Below are 26838 nucleotides of genomic sequence, written 5' to 3'. Positions count from 1 at the left end.
CAAGTTAGTGACTAAATTGGAATGAATAGGGTTAGATACTAGATTAGTGAATTGAATAACTGATTAGCTGTCAGATAGATATCAGCAACAGTGTATGGGGAGTGGTACTCTGAAAGAGTAAAGTCACTAGTGGCATGCCACAGGAGTTTGTTTTGAGGCCATTACTGTTTCACTTGTATATTAATGATATTGGTACAGGTTTAACTGGAAATGTGCGGCTGTTTGCAGAAGATGCAAAGCTGGGGGAAAACAGTGAGGATTTAAGCAGATGATGTCTCACAAGAGGACGATCTGAATAGACTATCAATGAGCAACTGGGTGGTGCTCCCAGTTCAGTGTTGCAAAGTGTACGATTTTGAAATTTGCAGGCAAGGATGGGATGCAAAGTATATAATTGGCAGGGAAATTTTTATGCAGGAGGATAGGGACTTGAAGTTTAGGAATAACATTACTCAAGTTGTGAAGTCATCGCTAGATTCTAACAATGACGAGAAGAACTTTGACATGCAAAAAGAAAGCAGTTACAGTTCCATTGTATAAGGTCCTCTATTGCAGAGCCTCATGATTAAGAGAAAGAAAGGGGGGGGCATGATTGAGACATATAAGTTTGTAAGGGGGTTATTACCAGATTAATGTGCAAGATATTTTCACAAGGAGGATGAGGAGCAGGTTCTTTTCTTGGAGAGTAGCTGATGAGTGGAATTGATTACTTGAGAGTGTGGTGAGTGCAGAAACATGAGTTTAAGACAGTTTGATGAATATTGTATGTAAACAATATTCCCTCCAAGTTGTGCAGCCATGCAGTGACTGAGATGCTCCTGCGCATGCTGAATCGTTGCTACACAATTCAACTGAAAATTTCTTTTAAAAACGTTGCTTGTTCTTAGTCGCTATTGACACAGTTGCTTTTCTTTCCTGATGCTCTGTATTCTAATTGTCTATCAACTGCCACTGGATTAGTCCAATTAGGTCATGTGATTGTGGCTGCCAGGCAGGCCTCATTAGGAGTGAAATAAGTGGCCTTCCTATTCTCAAACAGATGGGGAGAGTGATGATTGGTTGGAACAGGTCATATAGAAGCAGAAACCTGAAGTTATGTGAAATATACTCAAAGCCCCGTAAGAGGTGGCATCAAAGTACCATGCAGTCATTAGTTTGTGTAAAAATTTTCTGCTCAGAGTTAAAATATTAAAATAGCTGTAGCAGGTCCACAGCTATTTTAAAAAAAAATAAATAAATAATTAAAAAAAAATGAGGAAACATTGTGTGTAACTCTGGGAATCTCCCATGATTAGGCTTTTTAACTCTGCCGGAGGTCTAATGTTAATAATACATGCAACAGAAATGCTCAGATTTCTTTTTGATTTAACCAAAACAAAAAAAAAAATCTAAATGGTTTTGTAATTTGCTTTCATTTCTAATTTACAGTGCACAGGACTAGAGAACTATACTTAAATTTAATGACTATAATATCATAATTTCTACTAGGATTTTTTCTAAAAATCATAAAATATGATTGGCATATTTTTTTTTCTCTCACTAGTCAGCTACAGTTAGACCAGTATTTATTAAACTCTGGATATGCATTGTATATAAATCTTATTTCTGCCAGCAAATGTGTAATTCCTAATTTAATGTTTGGTTTTTCTTTGTCTAGAAACTTGCAAGATCATGCTGATTCAGGTTGCACGGCACTGCCCTCAGCATCTAGTGCTATCCCTGTGGAGACGTAAATCATTTCTTCTTGCAGCTGTTATGGTGACAACGGTTCTTATAATCTGTTTACAGTATGGCTCTATGGGCGGCCACAGTGATCTTGTGGTGCGGAGTATTCAAGCAGAAAAGCATGATTTTCCTCTGGGTATGAGTGGAGCAACTAGCAGAAATCAGAAGACCCTTATACCACGCAGAAACCTGTCTGCCTTGGCTCAATTGAATAAGCAGTCTCAAAACTCAGATTTCCAGATACCTAATAGTAAAGGGATTCCAGAAATAAGAGCAGGGATAGCAAGACCTCTGAATGGTGATAAAAATTCCATATCAAACAATCAGAATAGACTCCAATATAATCAGCTCCATCAGGAGTCAACAGGAAAGGATGCTAGCCAACAGTCCAATCATCAAGAAAACTGGGGTTCTAGAAATCATGTTTACAAAGAAGGACAGCCACAGCAGAACCAGAACACGCATTATCAGTCTCAGAATCAAGCTTGGCAAAGCAAGCAGTGGCAAGTTGCTGGTGAAGATTCGGCAGCAAGAAACCATGGTTCTTTCTTTATTCCTCCTTTACGTGTAGTACATTTTGATCTCAAGGGTGCCCCTCCCAAATTAGCATATTATAAACAACTCTTTCCTCTGCTTAAAGATGCTGGAGCTAATGCCATTCTTTTGGAGTATGAAGATATGTTTCCCTTTTGGGGACCACTAGCATCAATCCAAGCAAAAAATGCATACTCTAAAGAGGATGTACGGGCTATCTTGGGTCTTGCTCTTACTTATAACTTGGAAGTTATTCCACTCGTCCAAACCTTTGGTCACTTAGAGTTTGTTTTAAAGCTTCAAGAATTTCGTGACCTCCGTGAGGTCGATGACTATCCCCAGGCACTATGCCCATCACGCAATGATTCTTTCACCCTTGTTCAGCATCTCATTGACCAAGTTGTATCATTTCATCCATACATTAAGTGGCTTCATGTTGGCTGTGATGAAGTATTTCATTTGGGTTACTGTAGCAAATGCATGAGGTTAGACCGTGATAACCTTTTCCTTTCACATGTAGCCCGTGTAGCACAGTATGTTAGGAGCAAGCATAACATTATACCTATTATATGGGATGACATGCTGCGACAGATGCCAACAGAGAAGCTTAAAGAATTTCAGTTGGGAACATTGGTTGAGCCTATGGTATGGACATATGTGAAGGATATTTATCGATTTGTTCCATATAATGTGTGGATGATGTACAGTGAGGTCTTCCCTTTCATCTGGGCAGCAAGTGCCTTCAAAGGTGCCTTTGGAGAGACCTTAACTGTTCCCAACATCAAAATGCATTTAGAAAATCATGAGGCATGGCTGGAAGTTATGAATGAACAATACAAAAAATTCAGTGCTTTTCGAGGCATTATCATTACAGGTTGGCAGCGATATGATCATTTAGCAGCACTATGTGAACTCTTTCCTGCTGGCATACCTTCCTTAATTGTTAACCTTCTTACTGTTTCTCATGGCTATTTCAACCAACAACAGGTGTTTTCCAAATTCCACCAAATTCTGCAATGTACTGTACATCAGAGAGGACAAGTTGACTTTGATAGTGATCCATATTTGTGGCAAAGAGCATCCAGTTGCTTCTTTCCTGGTTCTGCTGTGTTTAGGTTGACACAGCATCACAGTGAAGCTATTAAGAGAGTTAATGATTATTTATATGATGTAACCGTACATAAAGCATGGTTGACTGAGTACAATATACGTCACAATCTTACCAGCCCTATGCGGATTGATGAAGGATTGACAGATTATTCGTCTATCTATTATCCTTTAAATTCACTTGTTCGTACAGCAAGAGATGCTTTGCGTGAAGTATATGATGAATACACAGTTGCTGAATGGATAGAGCAGAACATTTTTCCATACATCACCAAGATGGAAAAATTATGGAAAGATGGTATGAACTTGAAAAAGGCCAAAATATGGCCAAGACGACCTCTACCACCACTTGAAATTTTGAAAAAATTTTCTGTAGGACTTGGGGATGAAATTACTCCAGGAAAAGGACCTGCTTAGTCAATAAAAGGAAATAAGTGAGTCCCCCAGAATTTCTCCCAATTTTATTTAATACTGGTATTCTGAGATACCAGTAGTTGATATATAGTGGGAGCTATGCTCCAGTTTCTTCTACTTCAAATCCGTACTTGGACAGAATATGTTGTACAGTTGTGCAATAATGTTTAAATTTGGACTGTACTCTCAAGTCACTAGATGAGCTGTCATGTTTTTTTTTTTTTTCGTTTTTTTTTTTTTTTTTTGTTTTTCCTCCTCCCAGAAGATGTTATGTGCTTGACAGGACAAGGTAGATGAAGTTTTTTTTGTAAAAATATGGAACTGTGTTTTGCAATTGTTTTCTTCTCTTTCATCTATCACTTGCAGTTAAGAAGAGCTTTATATAGCTGTGGGCAGTTTAATCAGTAATGGTAGAATTAAGAGGAATATGAATAAGTATGAATGATGGTAATGTTTTCAGTCTTGTTTTGGGTTCTTGCATTTTGTAGAGATAATCGCTTCACTTTTAGAATTAGTAGTACAATTTTTTTTTATAATTTAGGTGAATCTTCTGACTTGGCTATATGATTAAAATGCTTCTGTACAACTTTTAGTTTTGTTTACATAAATTCTCTACTACACTTTTATCTGCTTCTCTTTTGCTTGAATAATTTTCTATGCATTAACTTACTCTAACTGGTCTGAAATTCTGGAATCAAGGGACGGTGGTAGTATGAGTATTTGATTGCCATGGAATAAATTTGATATCTAAAATCAAGTCCCTAGAATGCTTTTTTTTTTTTTTAATGAAAAAAAATTTGATCACAAGTTGTGAAATAAATCTGTTGTTTAGGATCCGTCCTAACCATAAGTAGAAGACAACTAGTCACTTCCCCAAGGAACTTGTGTTCAGGAGTTAATGAAACAACCTCTGCCAATTTGTCAGTGCCTTTATTAGCTGGCATATATATTGTCCCAAACATAAGGCACTTCTTATTTGCAACTGTCATACCTCAATGTTGGCAAGTCTGCATATTCCCAAAGGTAATTTCATCAGAGTGAACTACTTTTTCATCGATTTCCTTGAATTCATCCATCACCATGGGAAAAAAGCATAATAGCAGAATGATATATTTTAATTTTTCATTTATTCTGAAAGATCAACACTTCATTTCCCAGAAACAAAAAACATGCTGGCATTTTCTCAGTATAAATGTAATGCTGTGTAATTGATCACCAGATATGAATGTTTTGTAATCAGATGCTAACACGCATTCTGCCAGTGTATGGATATCATACAGTAGGACATCGTGACATTTTCTGTGTATTGATCTAAATTAATTAATTTTGGAAGGTCTGTTCTAATGAATTTAATTCATAATTGTTGAATAATCAAATTAACAAAGAGAAATAAGACACTGGAGATAAATATAATAATTTTATAAACATGCACTGTATTTGAATATTGCTTATTGTACTTCATTCTATTTTATTTTGCTTTTTATTTATACTTATCAAAGCCACCTTTTCAAAAATATTCTTAAGTGGAAATTTTGCATTACATTTGGGTAAATAATTATAGGTATGCATGTAAATTTTGATGAATTTATGCTTTATTTCTGTCTTTTAACACACACTGACTTTTGAGGTTTTCTGCAAAGACATAAAATGTGGAATTTTGTCATGCAGTGGCATGATATAATCATGCATGTTTTTTTTTTTTTTTTAAAGGAATCTTGAGCTTATATATCTTTTAGTGTGGTATTTCAGTGTATTATTTATTCTGAGAGTTGTATATGTTGATATCATTTAACAGTGTAAAAATTAAACTATAGTTCCATAGAGTATCACAAAATTTGCCACATTATATTTGATCAGTAACAGAGTTGCTTATAGGTCTCACCAACTTATCTGTATCTGATTCTGTATTAAGCTTTCACAGGTTAGGTAATCTCCATTCTCTCTTACTTGAGTTTATTATTTACAACTAGAAGAATGGTGCATGTCTAGTTTTTTTTTTTTTTTTCATTAATCATTCCATACTGCAACATTTAGAATTGCCAATGATTACAAATCACTGTATGAATTTTATTGAGAATAATTCAGTCAATTTTATACTATTTCATAGTATAAAATTGACTCTGGTTCAAGATCAAGAATCCTTCTGATGCAAACAATATATATGTGTATGCATATAGCTGTACACAGAAGCCAGACCTAGACATTTTGTTACCTGAGGTGAAGTATTGTCTTGGGTAGCAAAATATCCAGTAAAAAGTGCCAATCCTTAGAAAGATCAGTGCTCTGGGGTGGTTGCTACATCTTTTGGACTGGCCAGTATATATACACATGCAAATATGAAGCAATGTTTCCTTAACAGACAGCTGAGTTGCTCAATGCTGCATTGCCCATTTATGTAAAAAGAATATTTTAAAATATATTTTAATGAAATATGTACTAGATAATTAAAAACTAAAAAAAGAAAAAAGAAAAGGTATGCTATTTATAAGACAATAATTAGTTAACAATAACCATTTAAGTATTTACACAAAAGAAGCATTGCAATTAAAATTAATTAGCAATTTCATTTTTAGATCTGTAGTGTCCTCCTTAATATAAACTTCAGCAATGAGCTATGGACCAACTAATTACTGAGTTTAGTATTAAAGGAATTAATCTCTCTCTCTGTGCAAAAATTAATAACATTCAGTGCCTTGCTGATGTAAAGTTTTGAGAAGCACATTACAAATAAACAATAAAAAATATAGTAGAAGTTATTGCCCAGACTTAATGTGCACATGTGTGGTACTTTTCTAGCTCAGTAACATAATTAGATATTTTTGTGCTCAGGTCAAAATGCTAATTATGCATCATGTACCCCAACTGTGGTGAAATACTAATTGTTTATTCACTCCATACTAAAGAATGCTTCTTAATTTTTATTTAGATACCTTCACAAACAGTACATTAATACACAAAATTCTTTATTTTTTATTATAGTTAGTAGTAAAATCTTTTTTTAAATCAGAAATGAATTATCATTTGCTGCTGCTTTGTCAATCAGGATTAAATATTGAATGAAATAAGATGATCTTTAATACAATTATAGTATATGGGGGTGAACCATTTAAGTGGGAAAATATGGAGTAACTGATTCTCTCCTTACCTCCTCCACCTTTCAGGTTGTAATTTCTGAAGGTTTAAGGAGAAAACTGTTATTATTAAAATATGAAACTTTACAAATCATTCCAGTGTATGGTTTTTCTAAACTCTGAAACTTTTCAGTTTCTAATGCACCCTTTGGACCTACTGAAATGGCCCACTCACCAATGTCTTAGATTAAAATTATATGGAAGTAGAAGTATAATACTTGTTGATACCATGTCAATACTAATACTATAAGTGAAAATGATAAAACACTGCATGATAAGGACTTTGTAAATGATAAAATGTTAAATTGTATTGTGTTTTTGTAAATAACTTCGATCAGTAAATGGAAATTATCAACAGCACTAAGTACTCATCAATTTGAATCTGACTTTATGAGTGTTGTAAAAGGAAAAAGAAAAAAAAAATATAAAATCATGTGCTCCAGTTTTTAATTAATGTATTTTTAAACCTCTTATTGGCAGCCATATTATATTATATATGTAATATCAATGACATTAAAATGCTTCTGAATAAGCATCAGAGGTTACTCACCTCTGAAGGGGGAATCTTCTTATAGAAGATGTCCTGTGTAGTAACAATAGTAATAACTGTTAATTTGAATTAGAATATAAATTTAATGCTCACTACTTTCTCTGGTAGTTTGTATTTTAATGAGATAATTAAAAAAAAAAAAAGTGAAGCATCACAACAGAACAATATTTACTTCACTGATATTGGAAATGTTAGTATAAGGGTGTAATAATATTTAGCTTTATTCTGATAAAAGCAAAGCCAACCAACCAACACATAATTCTTCATAATTAAGTATGGTTTGCTGACCAGCAACTTTAGATGAAATGTGTAATTTTATTTATATGTGAATGAATAATAATGGCACTCCAATTCAGAATAGCAATCGTAAAATTGTCTATAATTAAATATCAACATCCCTGATAGTTTTTCTTGAATGGTAATGGGGAGTTCAAATATCACATCACATATAAACCTGCCAACAAAGTTAGCATATTTAAAATTGATCAAAATTTGGATATATCAAAACAGCATATTCATCAAATGCACTGCTTTGATATGGGAAAAAAAGATAATATAGTGAATCAGAAATGAAGAAATCATAGGATCCATTTAATAAATAAATGTTTAAAAAAATATAAAAAAACTTCAGTGTTATCAGGTATTAAACAATTATGACAAAAAAATATAAATAAAACTACTTCTCTTAAAATTTTTCAAAATTATGCATACATTGCACTGTGCATGCTATGTACATAGTTCTATATTTTAATATAAAACTACATAATTTTAATGCAATATGACACAACCCTTGGTTTATCATTTGTTTGCTAAAACAACTCATACTGAAATGAGTTGAACATTTAACTGGTGTGGTGCTTTTTGATAACTGAGTTTTATGCTTCATTTACTAAAATTAGTATTCATATTAACAAGGCATTAGAGAACTAGAAGTTCTGCAGTCTTTCAATGTGTAGGATTGATATTTGAAAAAAATACCAATGAAAAATTTTAAAAAAATCAAGAAAGTAATCATAAAATACCATATGTTTCATTTAATCAATTAAACATACTTATCACCAACTTATCATAAAATAACAAATTATTATCTTAAAATATGGTAATTTTCTTTGATAATAGGCATCACCTCTTAAGAGATGTGAGTAGAAAAACACACAAAAATAACTTTTTTAACAATATCAATATTAGTTTCTTACATAATTAGGTGTATGAAGTACTGTGAATCCCACAATACAAAAAAAACTTTCTATAAGTATGGAATATTGGGAAATTTCTTCACGTATAATCTTGACAAACTAAAGAATAAAAGGAAAACAGCACCTTAAAGTATATATTTATATATGAGTTCTATATTTTGGGGAAATTTATGATGAAAGCAATCTAATATAGTTCACTGAATGAGAAGTTGCAGCCTGTTTGATGGGAAGGTAAGATTCCAATCCCTTAGTTAGATCATCATATAATTTGACATCTTTCACTTTTTTTTTGTAACATAAGTGTTGTATATAGACAGACTGGTCAGATGGATAGTGTGTAAATGCTAAAACAAGAGATAAGTGCAACTGCTGAAACAGTGACTTCAAAAATGTGGAGTTGTGTTTGGATTATAATTGATTGGTGGCCAGACATCATTCTTATTATATATTTTTTTAAAAAAAAAGTGGATGTGGACATTTACTTTTGAGAGCCTCAGTTTATTCCATTATTTTGTTCATTCAGATATATGTAATAGTCTTGTCTTAAAATTCAGATAAAATTTTAATATACCTTGTATAGTGTGTGTGTGTGTGTGTGTATATATATATATATATATATATATATATATATATATATATATATATATATATATATATATATAGCAATTTGTAGTATTAACTCAGTACTGGGATATGTTCATATTTATATATACTGACTATAACCGAGACTAGAATAACAATTAAATTTATTCAAAGCACAACATGTTTCATTGGATTGTCTGACTTCTTCAGGCGTGGGAACATAGAAAGCAAGTAAACACTATAAGAAACATCGTATCACTATAAAACCCAGTACCGAGTACACTATAAAACTATATCACCAGTACCGAGTTAATACTACAAATTGCTATCATATCCCTTCTGACGGGTATAATTTCCATCCTATGAAAGCTTATGAGAAGACACTTAAGAGTATTGGACTCACTATCAACAGACTTATCTTCCTGAAATGTTGTAAGTTCTCTTCTATTATTCCTAAATTCTTACAATTTAGGAATAAATTGTAAGAGAAGCCATTACTAGTGAAAAAGCACACAGAATCTAACAAAAAGCAAAACTAGAATTTTTAGGAGAGAGGATTAACGATACCAAACGTAATTTAGCTCTTTTCTCAAAAATCATCCTTAGAAAACCATTTAGCGACCTCCTTAGACTGCGTGTCATGAAATCACGTTCAAGAAATAAGTACACGTCGGGCATTAACATCTCAAAACTTAAACAAACATAAGCTTATCAGAAAGTTTAATTCACTAAAGAGAACACAAGAACAACCAACCCCTAATAATCTTCATGGAAGAAATAAAAAATTAGTGATAAACCATTCATCATATGTTCTAAATCACAACGAAGAACAAATTCTTATAAAAGGTCTCAATTTTGTCCTTGCACCTAAAACTATTCCCAAGGAAATGTTTTTAACTAAGATGGAGAACGCTGCATCACTACTTCCTGCTGCAGACGCCAGTTTACTTCGCATGGAAGCAATACTTGCCATTAATAATGCAAGACCTCCATCTGATAACATCTCCCTTGGCAAAAGGCTAGCAATAAAAAGTCTTAAGAACAACAAAGACATCGTTATCATACAAGCTGACAAGGGCAACGCAACTGTAGTGCTAAATAAAACAGATTACCATGAAAAAATCTTGGCATTATTAGAGTCAGATACATACTTGGAAATTGAGAGAGATCCAATGAGGGAGATACATAACAAAACAAACGACCTCTTACAAAAAGCCACAGAACTTCCAAGAACCATATGCCTTGCCGCTCACTCTTTACATCCACTCATCCCAAGGTTATATGGTTTCCCAAAGATACACAAGGAAAACTACCCACTGAGACCAATAGTAGATAGTATTGACTCGCCTACCTACAGCTTATCTAAGTTTCTGGCTTCATCTTTAAAAGGTTTTACAAGAAATTCTTCTTCATATATAAAAAACTCAACAGATTTCGTCTCGAAAATCAAAAATTTCAAACTCCAGCCTTCAGATATCATGGTGAGCTTTGATGTGGTGGCTCTCTTTACAAACGTACCAATTCGAGAGGTTCTCGATATTTTAAAGAGCAAAATTTCAAAAAAGATGTTTTCCATGCTATTACATTGCGTTCACTCTGGCTACTTTCAATATGAGAAGAAAATCTACAAACAAAATAAAGGATTGGCAATGGGAAGCCCCCTGTCTCCTATATTAGCTAACATCTTTTTTGAAGATTTCGAACAAAAGGCAATCTCCTCAGCTACTCTTAAACCAAAAATTTGGCTATGATTTGTAGATGACATATTTCTTATCTGGGACCATGGCACCAATAACCTTCAGTCTTTTTTAAATCATTTAAACAACTTCCACCAAGATATCAAATTAACAATGGAGGTTGAAGAAAATGGATCTCTTCCCTTCCTGGATGTAAGACTTACTAAATCATCTGATTCTATTAAAATATCAATCTTTAGAAAATCTACACACACAGATAGATACCTGCATGCGTCCTCAACTATCCTGCACAGAAAGTGGGTATCATCTCAACCCTAGCACATCGTGCTAGATCTATACTGTCAGATGATGAAGATCTAAACAATGAACTACAACATCTACAAAGAACCTTCACAAGTAATGGCTACTCGTCGAAAACTATTAATAAGCATCTATACCACCACCACCATCAAAACAACTCGGAAACACAAGACAATCCAAAAGGTTATATCTACTTACCATATATCAGCTCGCTCTCCACGAAACTAAGAAGAATTTTAAGAAAGTTCAACATAAAAACCTGTTTCTCTACTCTTCCTAAACTAAGATCGATTTTAAGCAAATACAAACAAGCTCACAACCATCTACAATTCCCAGGAGTGCACAAAATCACGTGTGACTGTGGAAAGCAATACTATGGCCAAACTGAAAAATCCATCCTCCTACGTCTAGAAGAACACCAGAGAGACATTGCCTACAAAAGAACTAGAGCAAGTGCCCTGTCAAGCCATGTACTGTTTTCAGTAAACACAAATGATGAAGGCCGTCAACATGAGATAAACTGGACAACAACCTCAAACCTTCATATATGCCGTGACGAGGTGGAGCAACGCATAGTCAAGTTTAAGGAAATTGTTATGGACCCTCATCACATAAATAATAACCTCAGCTATAATCTACCGGACTCTTTGAGCTCTGCTATCTGATATTGGCACATGCGTGAAATCAGACGCATGCAGCTACTTAACAATAGAACTTCAACACGGACTGTAGCTACAGTTCAAAGCTAACTGATTTTATAATAGTCGTTTTATAGTGATACGATGTTTCTTATAGTGTTTACTTGCTTTCTATGTTCCCACACCTGAAGAAGTCGGACAATCCTATGAAACATGTTGCGTTTTGAATAAATTTAATTGTTATTCTAGTCTCGGTTATAGTCAGTATATATATATATATATATAAAGACAGTCTTACAGTATGTTGGTAAGAAAAGAGAACATGCCATTGAAAGAGCATGTTCCTGGTGGATGTGTTTGAAAAAAAAAAAAATGAACAGTAAGACATTGTCCATTAAGAATCTTCATAGTATGTTAGGTATAGCTATAATTTAGCCCAGTCTTTCTATATTGGAAGACTCAAAAGACAATTTCCAAAAAAAAAAAAAAAAAAAAAAGCTAAGTCCTCCAGTGTTCTGATGGTACAATGAGGTTGGACTCTAGACACTTTATCCTTGGGTCTTGAATTTCCTTTGCTTGAAAACTGGAGAAGCTATTGTTCTAGAGGGAGATCTATATCCTGATATGAAATCTATAGTCACCATTCCTTATTTTAGGTTGTGACAAGCTAATCCAAAAACACAAAAACTTTTTCCTCAAATCCAAAATCAGAAGAGCATTAAGGAATGTATAATATATAGCAAAACCTTTTGGATTTTTCATAATTTAAGAAAGAAACATGTAATTGCAGTGAGTGAGTTGAACATTTAACTAAAGGGAGGAATTGCCATGAGCACTCCACTGATCTTCTACTGGAAAGAGTAGATCAGTAGAAGAGCACTCCACTGATCTACTCTTTCCAGTTACTATTTGGAACATTTAGAAGAAACATTACACGACACTGTGTGAGGCCATTCCTACACTTCACATCATTCACCATCTACACTGCACCATCCAATCTCTGGACTATTCCACCTACCATTCACTGAATATTTTTGTCTGTCTGTCAATTTTTTTTGTTCTTTTGACTGATTTGCCTATTCATATGAAAAACTCTGCCCCCCCCACCCCCATTTGATATTGGATACATCACCAGCATGTGAAAAAGTCCATATAAAGATTCCTTTCATCATGATAAATGAAAACCTGGTCTTGTCCACTAAAAGTATGCTCCCCCCACCACCGCCATTTTTCCAAGTGCACAAAAATAAATCTTCATCCCCAGAAAAAGTCTGAAGGAGGTTTCCTTCCTTGATGTCTATATCCAATTTGAAACCAACTACTTCCGTTTGTTGTGAATCCACATTTCCTAGACACTATGCACATCACTCTTACCCGAAAATATGACCTGACCATGACTGTAATATGACAACACATATGTTCCTGTGTAGTGTTTCTCCATCAAGAAACCTTAACCTATTAAACAAAACAAGGTCCTGAAGTGAATCAAAAATTAGACTATTCTCTCATCTTCCAAATAAAAGTACAGAGGCTAGAAAGTTCTGATAAACACCTAGAATGATAAAAATGACATTAAAGCAAGTGATATAATCACAAGAAAGAACATACAGTATTTCTAAAGAAGGTTTGGGTTTGGTTTTTGTTTTTGCTTTGAGTCATGGGTGTATGCTGAAAAAGAGTACATATTTTTGAATGCTTTCTTTGAGATGTATCCATTTTGTATCTGTGCTGAAAAAGAGTACATATTTTTGAATGCTTTCTTTGAGATGTATCCATTTTGTATCTATAAAATGGATACATCTCAAAGAAAGCATTCAAAAATATGTACTCTTTTTCAGCACACACCCATGACTCAAAGACAAATTACCAATGAGAGTGGTGTTGGTTTGGGTACTGTTAATGCAATTTTAAAGAAGTTTAGGGAGACAAATACCTTTTTTCTCCTGCCAGTAAAAAAAAAAAAAAAAAAGTGATGAAAAAGGAAAACTACACTTACTCAAGATCATTTACCAGTTAGGAAAAGCAAAATGAATCCAAGATTGTCCGTTGTGAGACTTGGCAGCTAGTGGGATTAATGTTTCTGGCATGACAGTCTGTCGAAGATTGTTGGAAGCGGGGGTGGACTGCCAACAGACCAAAAAAAGAAACAACTGTTGATGATAAAGACTATGCACAAAAAAGAGGCTCCAGTGGGCAAAAGTACAAAGATTGGATTGTTGAGAAGTGAAAGAAGGTCGTCTTCTCAAATGAGAGCCATTTCTTTGTCCAAGGAGAATGAGTACCCTATATTCATCAATCAGCAGCTGAGAAGATTTCTCCTCCACCTTCAACAAGATCCTAAGCACCATGCTAAAAAGATGTTTTGGGGTTATTGTTTACATGACAGTCAAGGATCACTTGTACCTGTTGACGGTATGATGAAAAGTGACTAATACATAAAAATATTGGAGAAAGAGTGGTCCCACAGATCCAGAAAGACAAAGAACTCATCTTCCAAAAGGATCTTACTCCATTCTATGCTTCAAAAAAAAAAAAAAAAAGTGAAAAAGTTCCTCAAAAATCACATCCAATTGCTTCAGTGGCCAGGTAACTCTCCTGACATTAATCCAATAGAAAATTTGTGGGCCATAGTGAAAATTAATAGTCCAATATAAAAGTATAGTTTCGAGATGCAGAAATAAGGAAAATGTGTTCTACATTGGTAGAGTTCATGCCTGAGCAAATTAATGAACTTATTAGGTAAAGTCTGAGTGTAATTTTTGTACTTATTGTTTTTGCAAAATCAAAATTTTACTTTAAAATGTAAGTATTCAGATTAATTTGTTCGCTACTGTAAGTTATCCTCCATAACTCTGCTACCAATATGTTCTTTCTTGTGGTTATATCAGTTGCTTTAACATCATTTGTGTTCTACACAAATGATGTTAAAGAGAACTTTCCAAGCCCCCCCTCCCCATAAAGCCTCCCTCTGTTCCTTATGTGAAAGATTCTCAAAAACTTATGATCTTTCAAATCTATCAGTTATTATCATTATCCTCTCTTAAAGAAGAACTTGCCCTGTGATGTTTTATCCAGTCTCCATGTTCATACAACTTACTGTTTCAGCCAAACTGGCCAGTCAATTTTCTTGAGAAGCAGATTTCTGAATATCAAGACTATATTTGACTAATAAAACCACTCAAGTTAAGCCTATTATGGAGCTGAAACCTATAAGATTCTTTAGAATAATTCAAAAAGAAAATTCCAGTCTTACATCAACTGGATCACAGGTGCAATGATTAACTTCCTGTTCTCGAAGTGTGGAAATAGAAAGCATAGAAAAACTTATTTGATGAAATTATAGTGACATAGTTCATGATAGTGTGGAGTTTCAACCTAGTATACTAGCATCTGCACAAAGGATGCTTACTGTTAATCATACAATTACAATCAAGTGCATTTAATTTTCCTTTGTTTTAGCTCTTACCCTGATGAAGATACCCAAAGTAAAATGTCTGTTAATTGTTTTTATTTTATTAAACATTTACCTCTCTCACAGTGATTACATGTTTCTTTCTTATTTAAGTAATAAACAAGTATGCAGTCTTGGATATTGCTGTTTGGTTATGTGAAATAGAATACACTAGATGGATAAAAAATGCAACTTCATTTAGGTAACAAAAAATACAAAATGAAATAATATATAATGAGGTACATCTGTTATGGATAAAGTGGATAAAAATAAAGTAGCAGAAGCAGGTCACATTCATATTTTTATATTTTGCCAACAGGTTACCAATACTGAGAAATTACAGATCATTCAGATTTAAAAGTGCATCTCATATCCAACTGAGAAATTGTTTTCCCATAATTGCCTTTGAATTATGTTGTTATTATTCAGATTCTCCATGGAGTTGCAAAACTCATCACAGGAAGCCCATCTTAGGCAACACAAAGTACATATATGTTTTTAATTCTGTGTCATAAGGGTCAAAGCTGTATAACTGAGAGGAGACTTCCACATAGCCTTTAAAGGAATGCAGAGAACCGACCAGGGCTTCTGACCTAATGTCCAATCCTCACCTTCACGTGGTGCACCCTGTTGGGTATCTACTTGGATAGTGAACGAACGAGGATGGGCTGGCAATTTGGGATTTAGCCGACCAAATTGTATTCTTATTGGTTAAACCAAAATAAAAATTTAAAAAAATGATGGTCATTAATTTCTATCCATGTAGAAATTAAAGACAAAAACTAAAACTTATGTGTAAATAAATTTAATAGATGCAAAATTTTCACCTTAGTATCTAAGGCATCTTCAGTATATTAACAATGGAAGTTAAAATGAAAATAACAGAAGTATTTTAAAAAGCACCACTTTGTAAGACAGCAAATGCTCAACAAATTCCTGTTAAAAGAAAAGTAAAATAAATTAAGAAAATATAAGATACACACACAAACAAATATAGTAAGATGATAATAATAAAGTAGACAGCCAATGATCAACAAATTCCTAATTTTAATTGCTTCATTGTCAATGTAATGAAGATGAAAATTCCAATCTACTAAATTTATTTCTGTCTTTAATTTCTACAAACATGACAGCTTATGTATCTATTTTGAAACAAGCTGTTCGTAGCTTGTGGTACAGACTGCCACCACAAGCTAAGTGTGCACATGCACGCACAAGCTCCTTACTTGAAATACAAACTCTGTATTTAAAAAAAATGTCGGCCAGGTGATCAGGCAGAGAAATAGTGGAGAATGAACACCATTGGATTCATTCTCCACTGTAAATATTATATATCAGGGGTGTTCAACCGGTCGATCTCTTGTGTATTCCTCCTTACTTACGGATTTAATTAAAACTGAAAACATAATATTTTATTTATCATTATTTTGTATTATTTTAAATTCGCTTTAAGTGTATTGCTATTGTTTATATTGTTTATTTATTTTTTGTTAAAATTGGCAAATTTTCTTATAAGTCCAGGTAAATGATTTAATTTGGATCAGTGGAAGTCAAACAGCGAGCCGAGTGAATACGATTATAAGCAAAGTGTAAAAACTCGATTGCAGCATAAATATTAAATATTCCAAAGCACATTACATCAATTTTTTACTTGGGTTAAGTCCCATGTGAATATTGTAAAAAAATAAACTTTGTTTGCCTCGGTATAGTTTGTATTAGATGTTTTTGTAAATAACTCTTTTGAAGCTAACTGTATATACTGCTTTAATAAGAATATATTAGAGTGTTAAAAACTAAGGCAATGTTTTTGTCGCCGAAGCTGTACATGGCAGCATTAGAAAGATTGTTATTGAAACTTGTACGTATGAAAAAGGCTTGCAGGCTCTAAGTGTAAAAATCTCCGAAGTCAGTCAGAAAGAGTTCAAACAACTTTCCAATGGCCGGCAACTTACAATCAAAAGAAAGCGGAGGAGAACAAAAGCCGTGCCGAACTTGAAACTTAAGATGAAAGACTCGTACAGATTCTTTGGGGGTTGCCAAACTTCATGCGAGGTCTCAGAGGAATCCTAATAAAAAGGGACTGAAGCAAGCAGAAGGGGTCCCGGTTCCAGAATTGCTGTCAGAGAGCGGCTGCCCGGTTCCAGAATTGCTGTCAGAGAGCGGCTGCCCGGTCCAGAATCGCTGTCAGAGAGGGGCTGCCCGGTCCAGAATCACCACCAGAGAGACTGCTCGAATCCACGTTGCTTGAGAGAGGAGTTTCCCGCTTCCAGAAAGGAGCTTCTCGGTTCGAGACGTTGCTAGAGAGAGAGAGAGAGACTACTTCTAGGCCGCAGACAAGGTTTCAAATTGCCAAAAGGAAAAGTTCCAATTGCCGGAGAAAAGTTTCCAGGCCAGGTTAATGTCAGACATTCACCATTGTGCTGCATTTTCGTTACAATTTGATGAATCAAATGATTTCATTGATATTGCTCAGTTAATGGTATTTATTCGCATGGTATTTCAAGATTATTCAAGTAAAGAAGAACTTTTGAAAATTATACCATTATTGGGAAGGACTAGGGAAGAAGACATTTTTTCAGCATTTGATGAATTTATGAAACAACACAAACTTCTGCTTTTTAAACTTGTGTCTATTACTACTGATGGTACTCCTGCTAGGTAATAAATCAGGCTTCATTTCATTATGTAAAAACGATGACAAATATCCAGATTTTTTAATGTACCACTGTATTATTCACCAACAAGTACTGTGTAGTAAAATATTAAACACAAAAAATGTTTTGGATATTACATTTAAAATTGTAAATTCTGTTCGAGGAAAAACCCTGCAACGGTCGGTGGTTATTTAAATTACAGGCAGATGATGATAAGGAACTTCTGTTATACAATAATGTTCGCTGGCTCAGCAGAAGTCAATTTTTAGAAAGATTTCTTGTATTAATTAACGATATAAAAACTTTTCTTGATCAAAAAGAAGATATTTATCCACAATTGAATGATAAAAGATGGTTGTTACACTTATCATTTTTAGTAGATTTCTATATGAAAATAAGCAATTTAAATTTAGAGTTACAAGGTAGAAATAAAAATTTAATTGACATGTTAAGTTCAATAAAAACTTTCCAACAATACTTACTTGTATTAAAGAAAAGTATAAATGACCGCAAATTTAGACATCTCCTATATTTATTAAAATTTTTTGAACAAAATCAAGAAATGCTTCGCTATAATTTAAAAGAATTTATTCGTGAAATAGAATTAGTTGAGGAAGAAATAAATTCAAGATTTTAATAAAACTGAAATGATTGTATCTTTTATCAATAATCCATTTCAAGAAAACTTGAACATCACAGAAATTTCGAATTTAGTGAGCTGTTTGAGATATTATTATTATTACATAACACCTCCAGGAAGTCCAAAGACTTGTCGAGGGAGGGCACCTGCACTACAACTCTTCGTCGCCACCACTCCACTAATTGCTGCTACCTTCATCATCTACACCAGCACCATCTACCACCACTACTATTTTCACAGACATCCATGCCCACCGTGGGATTCGAACCCACAGCCTTTTGGCTGGAGAACGGATACGCTAACCACTCGGCCAACCAGGCTGGCATGATATTTTATATAAACCAAGCTGAAGAAGAACTTGAGATAATAAACATTCAGAATAATTTACATTTAAAATCAATAAACAATGAAGTCGTTTGGAAGTATGCACATGAAAAATTCCCAACTGATATTGCGCAAAAAATTCTGTCGTGTTTCGGATCGACATACTTGTCAAAATCTGCTTTTTCAAATATAAACGTCATAAAAAATCAATTAAGAAACCAAATTACAAATGATTATTTGGATGATTGTCTGCGATTGGCCACTTCTTCATATCAACTTGACTATGAAAATATTGTGAAGTCCAAACAAAGCCAAATTTCACATTAACTTTTTATTTAATCAACCAGCATTTCCTGTAACTTGTGAGTTTGTAATCAATCTGTTGTTTTTTTCTAACTGGTTTTCCAAAATAGAGAATTAAATATTTTATTCCAATATATATATATTTTTTTTTTGTATTAAAATAATTAAAAGTGATAAATAAGTTTTTAAATACACAAAGTTTTTAGTTGTGTATTTTTTTTATTGTTTATTTGTGCGTAATTGGATATCAGGTTGGGGGAATGTGATCTATATAAGAGAGTAAATTGTCGAATAACTTATATAAGAGAGTAGATCGCCGAATAACTTTTTATAGAAAAGTAGCTCGCGTAGTAAAAAAAGGTTGAACACCACTGTTATATATGATGACTGTTCTTGATTTTATGTAGAAATTTTTCTAGGTCAGGTTTGGAACACTGTCAAATACCATTTGAACACATTCACATATAGCAATATCAACATCTTTGTTTGTGAGGATATGGTAGAGAACATGTTCTTTAAAATCATCCATACAAATTGCAGAGTTAGAAACTGAACTGAGTTAGAAGAGATAGAAGAAAAAAAATAGAGACCTGTAGCATATCAGTGTCATGTGTGGGCAAGAAGAAAGAAGGAATCTTTCTTCAAAATCTTAATTTTTCACATATAATTGAAGTACCCATTGAGAATTACAAGTCAGCCAATCAGATGATGTCTTGAGAAACTTTTTGGTATAGTAACTGCACTTATCTTCAAGAGAGATATTGTTGAAACAACCATTAACTCATTACGTGTATCAAGAATATGTTTATCGCTGAAATCTTGTGTTGCTTATGGCTGTGTAGTTGTAATGAAAAGTTTCTTAGGCCTATATTTTCTACGTAGAAGGTTGTGGAATTTACAGTTTGCTAATAGCCTCAGAATCTCAGTTTGATTGTTCAGAATTTTATTTTATCGATTTGAGTTTTTAGGATCTTGGACAATAGATTTATGGATGTTGTATTACTTTTAATTAAAAATTGCAGTGTCTTACATTAAATAGCAACATTTTTCTTTTGTAATCTGTGGCATCCATTACAATTGTTATGTGATGGTTGTTAGCTCTTGTTATGACTACATTATTTATTTTTTAATTTTTTGCAAAGTCTTTAGTGAAGTACTTACTAAATGTACTTCGGCTTTGTTCCAGAAAAGATTAGATGATAGAACCTCTCCTTTAGCATGTGAGCAACTTCAAACTTGAGTTTGTTGAAATTTGTTTTGGCATGGCTAAGGACTCTTTAATAATGTTACTCGCCAAACAGTCAGGTCGAAGGAATGTGCTACATTTCTATTCCATATGCAAAAGCCTTATCAATCAACTTTCATCTACCATACTTTTTTTTATCTAAGTTACACGAAAGAATGTAAAACCTATAGTATATCAGTGCTGTGTATGGGTAAGGAGAAAGAGGTATCTGTTTATATTTTTTATAAACAGCTGAAGGTTGTATTTTTTGGGGGGGGGGGGATGCACCACAGAAGAAGTAGATGGAATAAAGGAGGAGGTAGAGAAGTTGGTTTGGCAAGTTTCAAGCTGGACTGTAAATAGGTGTTGGTTAGCAGCAGCTGTTATTCTTGTGACAAGGAGGAATGACAGTGGCCAATTCAGCAGAAACACTCCATGAAAGGTATCTATAGAACAGGCAGAAGCTGAATATCTATGAGAGAGCGATTGAAGTGGAGCTGTGAGAGGTGAATCATTAATTAACTAAACTGTCCTCTTTTGGATAGCATCAAGCAATCTTAGAGAGGATTTTGGTGCACCACTCCAAATATGTTAGCAGTATTCTATGGTTGGGTGGATTTGGGATTTGTATAGCACTAGTAGCTGTAAAGGTGTGAAGAATAGAATAGTACAGTTTTTTTGATAGCTGCAGAAACTATTATTATTACACCCTCCATAGGGTCTGCGAACTTCATGGGAAATTCATTGAACCTGACAACATATTCCAGTAATGCGTTCCATTAACTCACAATTCTCCATGCAAAAAATCTGCTCCCCACATGCCTCTTCACTGAACTATTACATAACTTCCAGGGATGGTCTCTAGCTTTCCTCTTCTTGCTTTGTACTCCTTTTATAATCCTCCTCACTAACTTAAACATCTCTATCATATCACCTCTTTTCCTCCTATTCCACCAAACATTGCAATCCACATTCCTTCAACCTCTCTCCATACCCAACATTGCAGTCCTGATATTAGTCACTCATCTCTTGACTCTCCAATGTTTTCACATCACAATGAAAACCAAGTGACCAACTCTGAGCACAATAGGCAAGGTGTGGACTATTGTTGAGCATGTTTGTGTACTACTTATCACAGTGGCACTATGATGTGCAGTCTTTGCAACACTTGCAATATGCCCACTAACTTCAGCTTACTATCAACCATTCAAAAATCTTTACATTACTGTCAAAAATCAAATCTCATCCACTGCCTGCAGTATATTGCCATGAATATAGTACACAGCTTTATATTTCTACACTCCAAAATGATGTAACACCATGCACTAATTAATATGAAAACTACAAGTCAAAAGTCTATTTAAATCTTCCTGAAAGGAATTAACATCAGCAGTGAATCTTATAATTCTCTACAACTCTGCATCATCAGCAAACAATTGAAGATCCCCAAATCCATTCACTGGATTTTAACAATGGCAAGTTCATTTCTAATATCCTTGTTTTTAATATGATATTGCCATTGTTTATATATCATTTATAAACAAGTTAAACAGTAGCGGCCCAAGAGCAGAATTCTGCACACACCACTGGTTACCCTCCTTATACTGGATATGAAGTATTAACAAAATAAATTACCATAATTATATATATATATATATATATATATATATATATATATATATATATATATATTTTATTTTATTTTTTCCTTCCCAATGTAAAACTCTTCACGTCTTGGTAAAACCATTATCATCAAATTCCTGAGATTTACCCTCAAGGGATATGATAGTACAGGATATGATAATACTGCATGAAAAATTTACATCATTACTAACTTCCTATCTAAAATTTTTCCTCCAAATAAATCTGTTACCTGTCAACACTCCAACATTGTCAGATCTTATATTTCTATCTTTAAGGCACTTTTTACCATATTAATCCATTTATATCTTGTTCTTCCTCTGGGTCTTTTTCCTGCAAACCTGGCAGAGAACAACTGTTTTCCTAATCTTTCCTCTCCCATTCTGTTTAAGTGACCATAGCATTAGCTCTGCTAACACATTCCTGGATTTTAACAATGGCAAGTTCATTTCTAATATCCTTGTTTGTAATATGATTAATATGATATTGCCATTGATGCCATCTGTTCATGCCTTTAAACTTTCTCAGAACTCATATCTGCAGTCTCCAGTCTTTGGTCAAGTTTTTTATTTCTAACAGAGCTCTCAGATCCATGAGTTAAAATTGGTTTGCACACTGTCTTGTAAACAGCTAATTTAGTGTTTTGACTAATTTCTCTCTTATTCCATATAAATTTATTCAGTTGGCTTCCTACCATACTAGCTTTGTTGATTCTGTTGTCTATTTCCATATTTAATTTACCATCTTTTAAAAATCGTGTTTTACTTGTTTTATAAGTTCTCCATTCACAATGCAGTTGATATTTTCAATGCTTCTGCCTATTTTCATTGCTGAAAATAGGCTGTTACTGCTGACCTTCATACCATATCTATTACAACAGTTATTCAATTTAGTCAGAGAATCTTGCAGACTTGTAGCAGATTTATTTAGAGGTATAACATCATCTGCATAAAGCAAAGAGCTGACATTAGCATCTCAATTTTGATATCAGGTTTAATACCACTTTCCTTCATAATGTGATCCATATAGATAATGAATTACAAAGGGGATAATGTACATCCTTGTCTGACACCAGATTTAACATTAAATCATCATCCTGTACTTCCTTCAATTCTAACTTCTGACTTGTAACTCAAATAGACTATAGACTATGTATTGCTTGATATAATGTCCCACTGACACCAAACAACTGTAATGTTTTGAATAGATTCTCTCTTGGCACCTTGTCATATGCTTTTTCCACATCCACAAAACTTAAATACATATCTTTGTTATATTCCCATGACTTCTCAGCTATTTATCATAAGGTGAAAATCTGATCCTGACAGACTCTATTTGGCCTGAATCAGCTTATTCTTCACCAAGCTTCTCTTCCACAATTCTTCTCAACTGTTTCTCAAGTATATATTGGCATAAATCTTACCAGGAACACTCAAAGAAATACCTCTGTAATTCTCACGTTCTGTTTTATTTCCCTTTTTATATATGGGTACTATGAGAGCCCTAGTCCAATCATCTGGAATTTGTCCCTCTGTCCAGATCCTCTGAACTATGCAGTGCAGCACTGTAAGACTTTTATACCTCCATACTTGAGCATTTCTGGTCAAATATCATCTACTCCAGCTGCCTTTCCACATTTTAGACTTTTAATGGCTTTTTTTCTACTTCAAGTATGGATATGTATTCCTAATTGCATGCCTGATCAGTGTTTTTTTTTTTTAATCATTGTGCTGTCATCACTGCTGGTTTCATTTAGCAATTTTTCAAAGTAATTACTTTGAAAAATTGCTAAATTACTTCAAGGATATCTTTTTCTCCAGTTTTCATCTCAACTTTATCATCTCTAATTCCTTTTACAGCACTCTTTCCTCCATTTCTGAGTTTCTTCAACAACCTCCAGAATATCTTGCCACCTTCTTGATATTTATTTTCCATGTTCTTACCAAAGTCTTCCCATGACTTTTGTTTAGGTAGTTATACACAGCGTTTAGCTTTCTTACATTTGTCTCTGTATTCTCTAAGAGCACAAGCTGACTTATTTGCCAGGACTTTTGATATGCTTTCTTCTTTTCCTTCACTGCCTTTCCTGTGTCCACCATGGAGTTCTGATTTTTCTATCCTTGCAGAGAACCTCACCACATGCCTCTCTGGCTGAATCAATCTGGGTTTTCTTCAGGGCTTGCCACTGAATCTCCAGGATTTGGTTCCTGTTCTCAAACTCTTTCATTTTTTCTTGAATAATGTTTGTGTATTTTAGTCTACAGTTCACATCTAAGAGCTGCTCAACTTTTATTTGCTTTAAAACTTTCTTACATGTTCTTCTTTTCAATGTGAAATTCAATTTTATCCTGCTGAAGACTAAATGGTGATCACTTCCAATTTCAAATCCTGTGTACAATCTGGTGTCCTGCACCAGGGAGAAATGATCACTATCAACAATAACATAGTCAATGAGACTTTTCTTATTCCTTGCTTCTTCTGTACATATGAATTTGTGCACATTTTTATGTTGGAACATGGTGTTAGTAATAACCAGTCGATGTCCTGAGCAGAAATCCAAGAGGTATTTCCCATTATTATTAGCTTTGCTCTTTTCTCCAAATTTTCCCAAAATATTTTTATGTCTGACAATCATTTCCTACTCTGCTATTTAGATCTCCAACAAGGACCAACTTTTCTTTTTTAATTGTGTCAGCTACTTTCTCTAAAGCCTTAAAAAAATTCCTCCACTTCTATCTTAGTAGAACCTTTTGCAGGACTATAAGTCTCATTGTCCAGTTCCCCATTCTGATATTTTCCCTCATCACTCTACTTGAAATTGCCTGCCATTCAAGAAGATTAGCCTCGTATTTAGATCTGAATATATGGCTGCATCTTCTTTTTCTTGATTGTCATTGCCTGAATATAACATTTTGTATTTATTGCTCAGAAAGATCTCACCAGTTTTTGTCTGTTCTTTTTTCAGCCACCTGATTATGTCGATTTGGTACTTATCCAATTCCTCAGCTAGCTCCATTTCTTTGCCATTCAGGCTTCTTATTTTGATAGTATTGTTGAAGGTTCCCTGACGAAAACAACGGAGACCCTTGTTTAACTGGGTGATGCCCCAGCCAGCATGAAATTCTGTTATGTTGCACCATCATTTAATGTTGTGGTTTAAGCCAATAAGGATACAATTTGTTCGGCTAAATTGCAAATTGCTAGCCCATCCTTGTTCATTCAGTATCCAGGTATAACCTAACAGGGTGCACCACGAAAAGGTGAGGATTGGACATTAGGTCAGAAGCCCTTTTTGGCTCTCTGCATTCCTTTAAAGGTATGTACAGGTCTCATCTCAGTTATCCAGCTTTGATCCTTAAGTATCCCTTAGTATAACCCCCTAAGCAGGGCCAGCTCGTGCATAGGCACTGCGGAACTACAGCACCCCCAATTTTTCTCCATATATAAATATATTTATTAATATTTGCTTGTAATATTTAATTTTATCATCAATAATCCTATACAATTCTCTTATTTTGTAAAAAAAAAATAATAAAAATCCATCTTGTAGCACTTAGGAGGGCAAAGGACGCTAGCGGCACTGTGTTTTCCACAGTGTCATATTGCTATGGTTGCAAGCATATGCATATCATAGTGAGATGCGAACTATTAGCGTAATGCAGCACTGTCCATCACACAATTCCACTGTTGTTTATATGCAGTTTGTGCCAGTAGTAGAGTGTTCGTAGTGCTTATCGTGTTTACTCCGTTTCTTTAAATATTTGGACATTACAATTTAAAGACATAACATTTGTTATAGTAATTTTTAAGTAATTTTGAATTATACCAAACCGTATAATTTTATCGATAATAAACAATATTTTTTCATGTTTAATTTTTTTTTAAATTTTTACCATAATTTTGATGTTTTATCCAAACATGTGTACACTGTACTTACAGTGTGTATGCATATTTTGAAAGTTGCATTCCCACGATTTTAAGCCACGAGCTGTCACTGCCCCTTAGTGAAATCAATGGCCTTTAATTTCTCAACTGATTTATTTTATTATTATTTTTTTGGAGTACTGGTTTGTGGAGAAGACTTGAAAAAATTTCCAAGAAAAATTATACTGTATTTGTTGCAATTACACATGTGCATCATGTTCCAAAGTCTGGTTAGAAATGATGGTAAAGTTTTTGCAACTTGGGCACCCTTTGTCCTATTTTTTAGGTTTATATTTTACTTCATTTTCATAAAAGCAGGAGTAGCCAAGCACTGTAGTTGGCTACTATTATTCTCATTATACTAATATTCTCATTCTTTAATTTTCAATCTTTAATTTAATCTTAAATTAACAATTTAAGATTAAATTAACAATTAATTATACATATTAGATGTTTTTAACTTCATAACTGTAACATAATTGATAAACCAGAATACAAATGGCAAATTCGTTACTGTATGAGTGTTGGAACACTGCTAGTTGTTGCTATCACATATGTTATATCCTAGGTCTGTAGCCGTTAAATTTTTGATGGAAGCAGACCCTACTTGATGCAAAATTAAGCCTTGATTTTTATTGCATTATGTAGGAATTTAAGCATTTGTGAGGCTTCTTTAAATTTTATTCTAAAACAATTATGATCATTATGACATTTTTGTTTGTTGCCAAAGTACTTGATGGCCAGTAGTGGTTATGTGGAATGCCAGGCCTGATTAATTGCTCTCTTCTTTTTCAACATCTTT

General features: G+C 33.8%; 1 pseudogene across 1 annotated transcript in view; it reads left to right on the top strand.

Moving 5' to 3' along the window:
• LOC150107259 (hexosaminidase D pseudogene) overlaps positions 1-7271 on the top strand; it is a 148831-nt pseudogene extending 141560 nt beyond the window's left edge. Inside the window, exon 3 of the transcript XR_016548238.1 lies at positions 1658-7271. The product of XR_016548238.1 is annotated as a hexosaminidase D pseudogene (transcript). The remainder of the gene's footprint in view (positions 1-1657) is intronic.
• Positions 7272-26838: the final 19567 nt, after the last annotated feature.

The sequence above is a fragment of the Typopeltis vanoorti genome, chromosome 4 (assembly GCF_054136105.1).
Source record: "Typopeltis vanoorti isolate ZY-2024b chromosome 4, IOZ_Tvanoo_1.0, whole genome shotgun sequence".
NCBI classification, from domain to species: Eukaryota; Metazoa; Arthropoda; class Arachnida; order Uropygi; family Thelyphonidae; genus Typopeltis; species Typopeltis vanoorti.
Note: the sequence above shows the minus strand (reverse complement) of the source record. Positions and strands in the feature narration are given on the sequence as shown.